The sequence below is a fragment of the Ursus maritimus genome, unplaced genomic scaffold, assembly GCF_017311325.1.
Source record: "Ursus maritimus isolate PB19 unplaced genomic scaffold, ASM1731132v1 scaffold_16, whole genome shotgun sequence".
Lineage (NCBI taxonomy): Eukaryota > Metazoa > Chordata > Mammalia > Carnivora > Ursidae > Ursus > Ursus maritimus.
In genome coordinates, this window is record NW_024424008.1 from 50,903,557 (window position 1) to 50,916,032 (window position 12,476).

At 51.0% G+C, this 12,476-nt stretch overlaps 1 long non-coding RNA gene across 1 annotated transcript in view; it reads left to right on the top strand.

Annotated features, from left to right (window-relative positions):
* The first annotated feature begins 8,050 nt into the window (after positions 1–8,050).
* Positions 8,051–12,476, top strand: part of LOC121102925 — a 102,448-nt gene continuing 98,022 nt past the window's right edge. Inside the window, exon 1 of the long non-coding RNA XR_005835075.1 lies at positions 8,051–8,162. This is a non-coding gene — a long non-coding RNA (uncharacterized LOC121102925). The remainder of the gene's footprint in view (positions 8,163–12,476) is intronic.

Genomic DNA, 12,476 nt, shown 5'->3' on the forward strand with positions numbered 1-12,476 from the left:
GAGATTCTCTTCAACCCAAGTGCGCGTGTCACCACACCTCACAACGAATTTCACTGTCGTTCATGTTTTATTAGTATAAGTGCCTTAAAAGCAGATCAGAGATTCAACTAATTTGCTCATTAGTAAAAGGAAATTAGCCATTTGAGATCTGTTCTAATAAAATTAGCTTGGTGACAAACGCTTTGTTGCCATGTTTATTAGATTACCATACTCCCTGCATTTTAAAGGCCAGAGCAGTCCTCAGCAGCTCTTCGGGGTATTCTCAGAGCTTCTCTCTTCCTTGTTTTTGTTCTTCTTTTCAGGCCTATGGAGACTCTTTTTTCCCCTTTAAAGGCTAATTGGGAAGGCCTGACCCAAATCTGTGTTCCATTCACACATCCCACAGGCCCTTACTTGGAGTGTGAGGTCTGTCTCCAGGCCCCTCTGCTGCCTTTTCCCCGGCCTCTTGGCTTGGCCTCCCCCCCGCCCCACCACCCTATCCATTCCCATAAGTTTCTGTGTTGCCCATCCCTTAATGGAGCCAGCATCTCTCTGTTGCCCACCCTCCCCCCACCAAGATCAACTGCCAGCAGCAGTGCCCCCCAACCCCCGCACTCTCCAGACTGCCAGGTAGGCCTTTTCACTGGTCCTTTCTTGGTCTCCTGAATCCCACGGAGCCATCTCCCTTACAGTCTAGCTTAGGACCACCCTGGCTTCACCCTGCCCTCTGGAAGTGACCCACCCCCATTAGCACGCTCAACTTACATGTTTGCTTCCATCTTGCATGTGCTTGGCTGGCATGCACAGAAAACTCCATGAAGCATCTCATTGTATGGCGAGCAGCCTTAGGGGCCCACATGTGTCTGAAGTCAAGGGAGGGCTGGGGGGACCGTTGGAAGCCCCTAACTGACCAGGACGTCGTAACTTAGGAGCAAGCACTCTCCAACACTGCCACAGCACTCTGTTGGCGCCTCTCTTTTAGCAGTATCTTGTCCTACACCGTGTGTCACTTGCAAGACTGCCATGAGCATTATTTACTCTGCACCAGGCACTGGGGATGGTCAGGGCTTATGTTTCATTCTCTCATTTAATCTTCTGGATGACATTAGGAGGTGGACCACATGGTTATTCTGACTTGCAGGACACAGGGTCTGATGTCAGAACATTTCCTATAGCTACCATGCTGGTAAGCTGCAGGGTGCGAATGTGAACCCAGTCTTGTGTCTCTCCGAAGCACCCGACTCTAACCACTGGGCCATACTGTGGGCTGCCTGCCCAGACTGGAGTGTGGGTGTGAGCTTCCTGAAGGGGTGGGACCTGGGACTCTCATGGTGCCTGGCACAGACGGCATGTGGTGGGTGCTCAAAGCATTTCTTAAATGTACAGGTGGACCAGGGAGGAATGATCAGACAGCCCCACCTACTCCAGGGTGGGACTCCTGTTGGAGGGGGGACTTGGGCTGGTCCAGCAGAATCTGAGAGCTCATTCTTCTCCCCCTTTGCTGCCAGCAGCACCAGGCCTCACCTCTCCCTGCCCCTCCCAGCTCCCTCCTCTCCTGGCACAAATCATTGGCTCAGACAACAGTGATGGGTTTATCCCACAGGATGTGACTCTGAATATTAGAATGTCAGAAGCAGCAGCCTTCGCAATAAGTTGCTGTCAGAGAGGAAATAAAAGGGGAGTTGCAGTTATTTAATTTGGAGCATTCAGGCGACAGGCTGGGCCTGAGGACTCACTGCTGTTTGCCCAGCAGCAGGGGCATCAAACCTCGCAGGACCCAGCCGTGGATTCTGCCTCCAGCTCCCTCCCCACCCCCATATGTCCCAAAGGGGGGCCCTGGTCTCACTCCTCAATCCTCCCCTCCCTCTAGTGCTCTCTCACCCCAGCCTTCATATGTCCAGGCTTTGCAGTCCTGCAGTCCTAGGAGAGCCCTGTGCTCCCCCTGCTCCCTCTCCCCTACTGTCCTGCCCAGCCCTCCCTGCTCCTGCCACCTTCACTGTGTTATTTATAATATAAATGATATTTACTCTTATTGTCAGTGATAATATTATCAATGCTGAACATTATTATTGGTATTAGTTATTAATAATTAGAGTTATTGGGGCACCTGGGTGACACAGTCAGTTGAGCAACCGACTCTTGATTTCAGATCAGGTCCTGATCTCAGCCCCGCATCAGGCTCTGCACTCAGTGGGGAGTCTGCTTGAGATTCTCTCTCCCTCTGCCCCTCCCGCTCATACTTTCTCTCTGAAATAAATAAATACATCTTTAAAAAATAATAATTAGGGTTATGAATATTTATCCTTATTATGTCCTTATCCTTACTGCACTATCACTCCCATGAGGTAGACATGATTTCTCCTAATTTAAAGGAGGAAACTGAGCCTCAGAAAGGCTAAGCATCAGGTCTTCTGACTCATGTAAGAGAAGACACAAAGGAGACCAGTCATAGTGGTCTGACAGTTGTTCTGAGTGCCTTCCACGAGCTGCAGTCTGGGAACTCTCGGTGGTGCTCCCTGTCCGGGTTCTGACTGATTTGCTGCTCTGTTGCTTGCTCCCGTTGGGACTGCCGCTCGTTGCAGCAGAGCTGTGGGCCTTGCCCATTGCTTCCCCACCGAGCAGGCATTTGTATTGCCCACTGCCGGACATGGGTTCGTCTCCTTCTGCTCCCAATCAGGCCTCTCCTGCAATGAACGTTCTTGTTTTCAGTGGTCAGCCCCGCCTAGGCAGAACTACAGCTGGGGGTAAGGATGCCAGCAGTCCCAGGCCAGGTGTCCACTTTTCTTACTCAGAGTGTTTTTCATGAGCAGAGTCTTCTTGGTGGGTTGTTTTGCCTTTGGTTGGTGTTCAGAGCCCCTGAATGGTTGTTGGGTGTTTGACGATTTTGTCCCAGATTTTGGGAACAGAATTTACTGCCCTCCTCACTCCACCCTCACTGGAAATCTGCCTTGATTCTTGAGACCGAGGTTTATCAATGTGTAACTTGAATTTTATTTCAAGGGATGAAGAACCCTCTCCCTGTTCTGTGTCTAATGAGTTTCTTGAGGCCTTTGATGACCCGACCTTTTCTCAAGACAAAACTGATTTGGAGATTTGCAGGCTTGTCCCAGGCCCTGCATCACTCCCCTGGAGGTCTCCTCTACCCAGGGGGGAGGGCCAGCCTCTGCACCAGCCAAGCTATTCTGAGACCTCGAACCCCCCCCCAGCCCCCCACTGAGGGTCTGCTTGCCCATCAGCGCTATCTGAGACATACCACTGATGAAAATGGAGGGGCTGGTTTCCATCAGGGTCCCCTGAAGTTGTGACCCCATTTCCTTATGGGGCTTGTCTCATAAGCAGTCCTCTTTGAAGGAGGGCATCTGTCCTACCTTTCCTTGGTAGAGGGATGCTACTCTCTGAGGATTCCTTGGACCTCACTGCCTCCAGGACCCCATAGTCTTTGGAGCAGCAAGTTTTGTTCTAAAACACAGCTAACTTACCATGTTCTTGTTTAAAGCCTTATTGGCTTGGCACTTGCTATTGGATAACATCTAAACTTCTAGCCTGGCATTCAAAGTCCCTCATGATGAGGCCCCAACTCACCTTTGAGCCTTCACTCCTGTCAGTGTCCCTTATACTCTGTGCTTCAGTCCAGGGGAGTTATTTGCTGCTCTTTGAACACACCATGCTTGCTCATGCCTCTGTACCTTTGCATATGCTCTTCCCTCTGCCTAGAATGCCTTTATCCCTTCTTCGTTGGGTAAGCCCCTCCCTTTATGACCCATCTCAGTGGTCACCTTGTCTATTAACCCTTCTCTCATTTTTCCCGGCAGAGGCACGTTCCCTCCTCTCTCCTTCCCTGGCACTCTGCCTTTGCCTGGGTTAGCCCATTGTACATGTCTACCAAATCCAGTATCTTCTTCTGTGTCTGTTTCTCTCTCTAGCCCATGAGCAAGCTGAGGGCAGGGGTGGTCTCCTGCTCGTGTCTATATTCCGGTGTCTGACACAGTGCTTGGCCCTTGGTAGCTTCCTAATAAATGTTTATTGAATGTGAGAATGACCTTTCTTTAACCTTTTCTGCCAGAAGTGAGGTCTCTTAATGGCACACTGTAGGTTTTCAAGTCTTCGGTGTACAGTTTATAATCTGATTATATCCAAATGGATCTACATGACAACATTCAGTTCAATTCAATTTTTTACCATTTTGGATGACTTTTAACTTATTTAATATTCATTGTCGGTAGCACTGGGAGACTCTGTCCTCCCCAAACTTTATATTGAGGCTCTAGAATTGCTTAATTTAGTTTTGTCCATCTATTGTAAACAGTTGTCTTTGAAGCCTAAAGAAACATCCTCCCCTCCCCTTATCCCCACGAACCCCACCTTTGTCCTTTGAGATCGGGGTCCTGGTGCTCATTACTGCCACCATAGGTTTTTCTGGGACAGCTGGTGTGTGTGTGTGTGTGTGTGTGTGTGTGTAGGAACATTTGTGTTTGGAAGGAGGGAACCTCATCCAATGGTATGGAATCAGCTTGTTATTTTATTATTTCTTCTTTTAATAACCAAATTACTGATGCTGGCAAGTATTAAAGATTAATCCTATAAATTCCTCTCTGAGCTGCAGTGATCCCTCAAACAGGCCCCTTCCTTGATGGAATACATTCCAGGAGGGAGGCTCTAGAATGAATCCCATCCTTGTGAGGGGAATTGGTGATTTTGGACTCCTGAGCTGACACCTGTCCCATCTGGTAGCTGGAGGGAGGCAATCTGGGAGGGAGCCGTGGGATATTCTTTGGGGCCCTGCTCCCTGCCTCCTCCTCCAAACCAAGGACCCCCTGGGAGAAATGATGAAAAAGCTACAGGTTACCATCCTTACTGCTTAGAGGAAAGAAAGTCAAGGGCAAGGGCAAGCGCTTTGGGAGGCTGGGTGCACTGGGCTGGGACTCCTAGGGTTATAGCTGTATGAGGCCTCAGATATATCATCCAGGTCATTCTCCAACTTCCACAGAGGTCCAAATCCAAACAGCCCCTAGCAGGGAAAATTTATCTCCAGATAAATTGATGGATTGAATGAGAGACACCCCATCTGGTGTCCCGTTCTCAGAAGGAGGTGGACAATGTCCATTGTGCCCTGTGATGACCCTTCTCACAGCACCTTTAGGACTCTGTCCCTAGTTCTATATGTACATCTGACTCTCACCAACTGTGAGCCCCTTGGGGCAGGAACTGTGTCTAATTTGTTTTTATAATTCAGTATCTAGGGCTGTGCCTGCAGTGTAGATTGGACTCACTTAAGATTTACTGAATGAGAGAAAGAATAGGCGGATCGAGGGACAAAGTTGGGTTGGAGAAGGGGAGCAGAGGAGATATCCTTGACTCTGTAATGTAGGTGAGCATTGGCTCCCATGTCTGCCCGGTGACCCTGTTTGTTACTTGTCCTCCCCAGGGCACCTCATATAGTCTGCTGCCCACTGTGTCCCTGAGTCCTCGCAGCAGCTTAGAGCTGAGGACAGGCTCCCTGACTGGCCTGGACCGAGGAGTAGGCCAGGTCAGGGTCCCATTAGGGACCACCAGCTGTAGGAGCTGGGTCACATGCAGTGGGGAGAAGGGGGTGCTAGGATTGGGGGGAGGGAATTGGTGATGTCCAGTGCGCAGGGTACAGGGTCAGCTGAGAGTGTCCAGCTTAGGGAGATGTGTAGATCCACTGGCCTCCCCTCATATGCTGGCTGGGCTAGGCTGGAGATGGGCAGCTGTGGCCCTTGAGACCCTGTCCCAGAAATGCAGAACTATAACCCAGATCATCCAGCTGCCTGGCCCATCCCTCATCTGGCCTTCCCGGACTCTGACTGTATGACCCAGCAGAGTTTTTCTCTTTCTTTCTGTCTTATTAAAGGCCACCTACCCCAGGCAAGAGAGACAGCTGCCTGTCGATCAAACACCAATAGCCTTGTACTCTCCTAATCAATACTGGAGTGGAAAGGGAAACAATTAGTGGTTTTTTATCTTCCAAGGAGTGGGCTGTCTTTTGTGCGGGGCAGAAGTAGAGGGCACCTGGCTGGGGACAACAAAGTGCTTTATAAATCAAAAGTTAGTGACTTCTAGGTCTTATGACATTGATGGACATCTGGAGAGTTGGTGCCTGGATTTCCTGAGGGGTAGGGATTTGGAGGGGAGGCAAGATGGAGACCGTTGTCTTAAGGGAGTGAGTTAGAGTTGAGGGAGGGAGATGGGCGTTAGGTGGCAGGGACTGGTGGCTTTTCTTGGCCCACCCCAGACTTGGCTGTGAGTTCATAAATCATCGAGGGCAGGACTTTAGAGCTTGAAGGACCTTAGCCGTCTATGGACAAACCCCATCATTTTACAGAGGGAGACACTGGGGCTTCATGAAAGCAGTGATGTTCCCAACGTCACACAGAGTGTCCATGACAATGCCACACCCTAGCTCATGAAATCCTCTTAATAAGCCTATCAGGTGGGCTCTATTCAAACTGTTTCGTGGTTGAGGAGGTAGAGGCTCAGAGAAGCCAAGTCACTGGTTCAAGGTCACACAGCCAGTGAGTGGAGAAGCCCAGGTCTGTCTGGCTCTGCAGTCCATGCCCTCCCACCAGACATGCTGAGACAGTTTTGCCGGGCCAACCTGGGGCCATCTTGTCATCTCACGCTCTGTGAGCAGAGCATGGATCTTTATTTTGACAACATCAAGGTTCCACATCACTAATTGCTATTGTCTGTCAGAAGCGGCGCTGGTCTGTGTTTGGGATGATGCATGAGGGTCGGCCTGGGGATAATTAATGGGATCCATCCTCCTTTCTTCTGCTCAATTGAACTCAATTTGGGTGATTTTCATTAGTCCATCTGGAGGCCTTATCCCACATAGGGGTGGAAGGCTAATGGGGTAGTTATACAACAGGGTCACCTGGGTCTCCCACAGCACAGCGAGTGACTGACACAGGTCATCATTGTGAGGGGCTGGCTAATGCAGAAGTCCTCTGCTCTCCCAGGAGCGAAGGCGGACTTGGACGGACCCTGCTCTGGGCCTTGCATATGTGTGTGGAGCAGCCGTGCTTCTCTTCTCTCTGGTCCTCCTGGAGGCCTAGAAACCAGGAAGCTCTGAGCTGAAAGCTTTGGACTTGCTTTCTAATATTCAAACCCTTTCTGCAGCAGCCTTTCTCCCCCAAGCCCTCAGCCAGTCTTTCCTTGCATACACCCAGGGATAGGAGGCTCACTACTGTTACAACAGAGCTCCTCCAGTGTCCTTCCATATGCATGTTTTGTGAGTTCTTCTCCACCATGGGGCCACCACGTGGGTGGTCAGAGTGCCATCGCTGGTCGCCTGTGGCTTTGGCCAACCTCATCCATTCCTTTCCCCAACAACACAGTTCCACACTTTATGGGCCGAATGGTCAAGTCCATTCTCTAATAGCTCTTTAAATATTGGATCTTTTGTCCTTGTGAGTCTTCTGTAAGGCTAAACACACCCAGTTCCTTCAATACCTCTCCTCTACCATCATTTGAAGCCTGTCCTCATTCTGGTCACCCTACTCTGTCTAAATCTTTCTAAAGCACTCACCGCTGAACCCTGGTCCCAGGGAGGGCTTTCCCTGCAGAGACAGAGGAGACTATCACCTTCATTTTGGACCTTGTGTCTCCATGTGGGCTGCTTTCATGGTGACTCTTTCACCATGCTGACTCTGTGCTGTCTGGAGCCCCTAAGTCCTTTCCACAAGGAAGGACCAGGTGAGAACTTACTCCAGGACCATCATCCTTGAGTGCCTGCAGAGGCTGTCATACCATTCTCCACCCTGTGCCCTTAGTGGAGAAAACCCAACTAGCAAACATCTGCACAGTCTGTTACGTACTCAGCCTTTTGTTAGTTCAAAAGAAGGAGGGGACGTAGCTTCTGTTTCCAAGAAGAGAGACCCCCAAGAGCGATGTTGGTCATGTGACTGTCCTGTGAAGGCAGAGCTCTCTCTGACTTGGGTTCCTGCTCTTATTCTGTCCTTCCTTCCTCCTGCTGTCCTTGGTGTTCTGCCCCTCACTCCCTGAAGTTCTCTGTTCTCTCTCTTCTCCAGTTGCCTGTGGATCCTTACTTAGCCCTGGGAGTGCTGCAAAGGCGAAGAGCAAGGAGAGTGTAAAGGTCTAACCAGCTCTCATCCGGCATCCTCAACACAGGTCGAGTGATCCATGCTCCCACCTCCATCCAGGTAGGTTGAATTAGTCCATACCAGGTTGGTGGTCACACATTAGGGGAAGGATCCCCCCCTCATTGGCCTTCAGACAACAGCCATCTTTTGGTCAGTGCCCCATGCTGGATTCCGATCGCCACACACAGATGCCCTGGGCTTGCATCAGACAGACCCAGGTCCTAGCCCAGGCTTCATGCTTGCTAGCTGTGTGCCCTCAGGAAAGCTCCATGACATCTCCCAGCCTCAGTGTTAAAGTCTGGAAAATAGGGGTGTAACTCCCTTCCTCCAGGACTGATGTGGAACCTGAAGGTATCACGTGACTGACTGCTCGCGTAGTGCTGTGCATGTTGTAAAGACTCTGCTGGGGTTTTATTGGAATTTTTCTACTGCTGGTGAAATGAACACTTGCCACTGTGGGAAGGTTGGGCAGAGTGGGAAGGACTGGGGGGGGGGGGCTGGCGGTTGCAGCATGGTATGCGGGCAGCCACGTGTCCCAGGGGCTCGGCCTCTCACAGCCATCCTTCCTGGTCTTTCTCCCAGCCGGGCCTGCCCGTCTGGGGAGCTGGAGAGTCTTCCGAGCTGCTGCTGCTGTTGCTGGTGCCTCAGGTCCTGCAGGAGCTGTCGACTCTGCCCCCGGCTCTAGGCTCTAGTGACACTGCAAGTAAACAGCAGTTGTCAGAGTCGATTTAACGTTGATATTTTTATCACATATCAGGGCCTGGCGCCATGGCAAGGAATGACAGAAGCAGAATGCTAAATAATTTCTCTAAATAATGTACGCTCTCTGGGCTGCCTGCAGGGAGGAGAAGCTGGGGGAGAGCGGGAACGCTGGCTTGGTTTTCAGTGCGGGCGCGAGGGACACGTCTCACTCCTCATCCCCCGGGCCCTGCCGCTCGCTGACAGCCTCCCGCGGGGGGGCTCCCGGCTGAGTGGAATGGACCACAGGGCAGCAGACGTGGGTGGGAGTAGAGGCCAAGGAGAGGCAGGGTCAGGGGAGGGGAGAGAGTGAGAGGGTCAGACTCAATAAATACTTGTTGATTTGATTTGAAAGAGGGAGGAAAGGGAGGACAGAGGGGCAAAGGCAGAGCCTGAGAGCCCAGGTTAGAGACTGTGGAGGGAGAGAAGGAGGCACAGATGGAGAGAGACCAAGGGAGCAGAGGAAGCCAGGGAAAGGAGAATAGGAAAGAGACATGGATGCAAGCGAGGGTGACCTGAGCTGGAGTTGCCAGGGGAGAGCAGGAAAAGGGTCTTGGCCAGAGGGTCAGGGAGGGACGGGGGAGGGGGTGGTGGTGCAGAGACAGGGCATGGGGCAGGCTGGACACCCCAGAAGGCCACAGCAACAGTGCTAGACAGGCCAGGGCCCCCGAGGGTGAAACCTCGTTATTTGCAAACCTCAATCATTCTACTCCCCCTCTGCCCCAACTGCCTGCTTCCTTCTGGGCAGAGTTTCTCCTCTGGGCTTTGGGGAAGGCAGGGAGGTCACAGCTGTGCAGGTTCTAAGCCTTCCCAAACTGACCGAGCCATCTGTGGGGAATCCACACAGCCCAACAGCCAGGGCGGGGAAGTCCCACGTCTTTGTACCCTCACCTTGCTGGGGAGGGACCAGAGAAGGGGGCTCTTCCCCTGGATGGACCTGGCCTCCTTGACCCCCTGGCTGCTGACCACTCCAGGAAGGACTTCCAAGGGCACATTGCTTTCAATCTACAGTCTCACTGGGAGAGCTGCGTCAGTCTCAGTCTCCAATTCCAGTCCCTGGAAAAGTGCTGGAATGTATCAGGTGGTCGATACATTGTTGATAGAATGAATGAAGGAGTAAATGAACCATCTCAGGGTGAAGGGGACCTCAGAGATATAGAGAGGTTAAATGACCCTGCTCACAGCACATTTGTGACAGACCCAGACCCATAGATCCCCAGGCTGAGGACAGGTCTTCCAGCCTCTCAGTAAATCTCTGGAGCCTGGAGGACACTTTGGTCCAGACCCCTATTTACTAAGTAGGTGAGGGTAGATTCCTGATCAGTCTAGGCTGTGGCTGAGTCCTTCTAGAAAAGTCTGTCTTCCTCCCTTCCCACTTCTGTTTCTTCTTCAGCATCTTCCTGTGTCTCTCTCCTGTGCCAGTCCAATCTGCCAGGGAAATATTGTGATGAAATCTCATGGAGACCTTGTGGCCAGCCATAGCCTGCCAAAGCTCTCATTCATGCCATCCTTGGTTATCACAGTGGTAATAACCTGCAGATCCCAGTGGTTTATCACAGGAGCTGTGACTCTCCCTCCTGCGTGGGACACGTGGCATATCTCAGCCTTCATCCTCATGCCAAGGCCTCCCTGGGTGCTGGAAACTTCAGTGCCCACACAGGACAATCATCCAAAATCCTGGCTTCTCCTTCCTCATGTCTCTTCACATATATATTGGCCTTTATCTTTGCTCTACTTTCAGCAGCCACCTCCATGGTGACATCTGGATCTTATTGTCCAGAATTGCCCCCTACTCTGAAATCCTGCATCTGTGCTTTGACCACAACTTCCCATCAACTGAGCTCTCTTTCTTGCCATTTCTTCTTTTCCAGTAAGCGTATTTGGTTTTTTCCTTCACTCTTTGAACATCCCTTGATTTCTGTCACTTCCCTGTCCTCATTTCCTTTCCCATCCACCCTAAATTCTGTGGTCCACCATTTAGCCACTGTATTTGGGTTCTCCAGAGAAACAGAACCAATAGAAGATTGTATCTATACATCTATATATTTATGTAAGAGGCAATCTATATTTATAAGACATTGGCTAATGTAGTTATGGAGGCCGAGAAGTCCCAAAATCTGCAGTCAGTAAGCTAGAAACCTAGGAGAGACACTGGTGTAGTTCTAACCTGAAAGCCAACAGGATCCAGATCCAGGGAGAGTTGATGTTTCAGTTCCAGTCTGAAAGGAGGAGTTTTCCTCTACTCTTGGGAGGGTCAGTCTTTAGCCTCCATTCAGGCCTTCAACTGATTGGAAGAGGCCCACCCTCACTGGGGAGGGCAATCTGCTATACTCACACTATCCATTCAAATATTAATCTCATCCAAAAACACCCTCACAGGCACACCCAGAATAATGTTTAACCGAATGTTCGGGCACCCTGTGATGCAGTCAGTTTTACACATAGAATTAAGCACTTCAGCCACCCATTTGCAATATCCTCAGATCCTTTGCTCCATTGTCTGTGTCTCGTGACCTGGACAAACTCTTAAACCCTGGATCAACCCAATGGTCTCCTTTCTCCATTTCTCAGTCTGGGGTGATGAGTGCCTCTGGCCACACACGCACACGCACACACACACGCACACACACACACACCGCTGAGCACCGTGGCACTTCACCCAGCCTTCAGTGGTGCTCTCTGCAGCCCTCCTCTGGTTCCCTAGGTAGACCTCTTTCCATTTCTCCAAGAAGGTGTCTCCAGCCTCCTTTACTGCCCTTGAACCTCCTCAACACTGCACCTCCCTCCCCCCTTCATCCCACCTCTGGCACCACTGAGACAGCAGCGGCCCTTCCACCGCGGTGCCTTCAACAGACTTCTTCTTCCCCCACACCGGCTCCGCACATCTGTGTCTGAGCTTTTCCTGGATCTTTCCTGTCTCTGTTGACGGGGGACCAACTTTTCTGTCTCCTGCCAGGACTTAATCTGACCATCAGCAGGCAACTTTCTCTGCTGTACCTACAAGCACCCCTCCCTGTCTGGACCCCTCCGTGCACCACTGGGACATCAGCATCTCTCGTACACAAACACACACCCTTCTCTGACTTCCTACGCCTCCCTGGTCATCGCTCCTCTTTCCTTTCTCCTGGAGAGCCAGACTTTTCGAAACATTGTCATCATTGTCTATTTTTATTCCATTCACTGAGTTGGAATCGATTTCACCCATCACTCTGCTGAGGTCACCTGTGACCTGCTTGTGTCGCTAAATGTGACGGGCAGGTTTAGCTCGTGCTCTGCTTGACTTGTTCCCATGGTCCGATCTAGTTGACCACACCTTCTGGAAACACTCTCTTTCCCATGGTGCTGTTTTCTTCCTTTCTCTTTCTATACTCTTCCTTTTTTGTTCATGGTCTGAGTTGTAAACTCTGTTTCCTGTTTCCTTAAATTTTGATATTTCTCAGTGTTCCGTTCTCTGTCTCCTTCAGTTTCACTTCCCAAGTTCTGTGTGGGTGTTTGAGGCCGATCCCATGGCCTTGTTTGTGGTCTATCTGCTGGTGACTCTGGCACGTTCCCTCCACCCCGGCCCTTGTGTATCTTTCTCTGCACCTGATCCCCCAGACTTCACTCACCATCCCCTCTCCCCACAAACACTCTCCC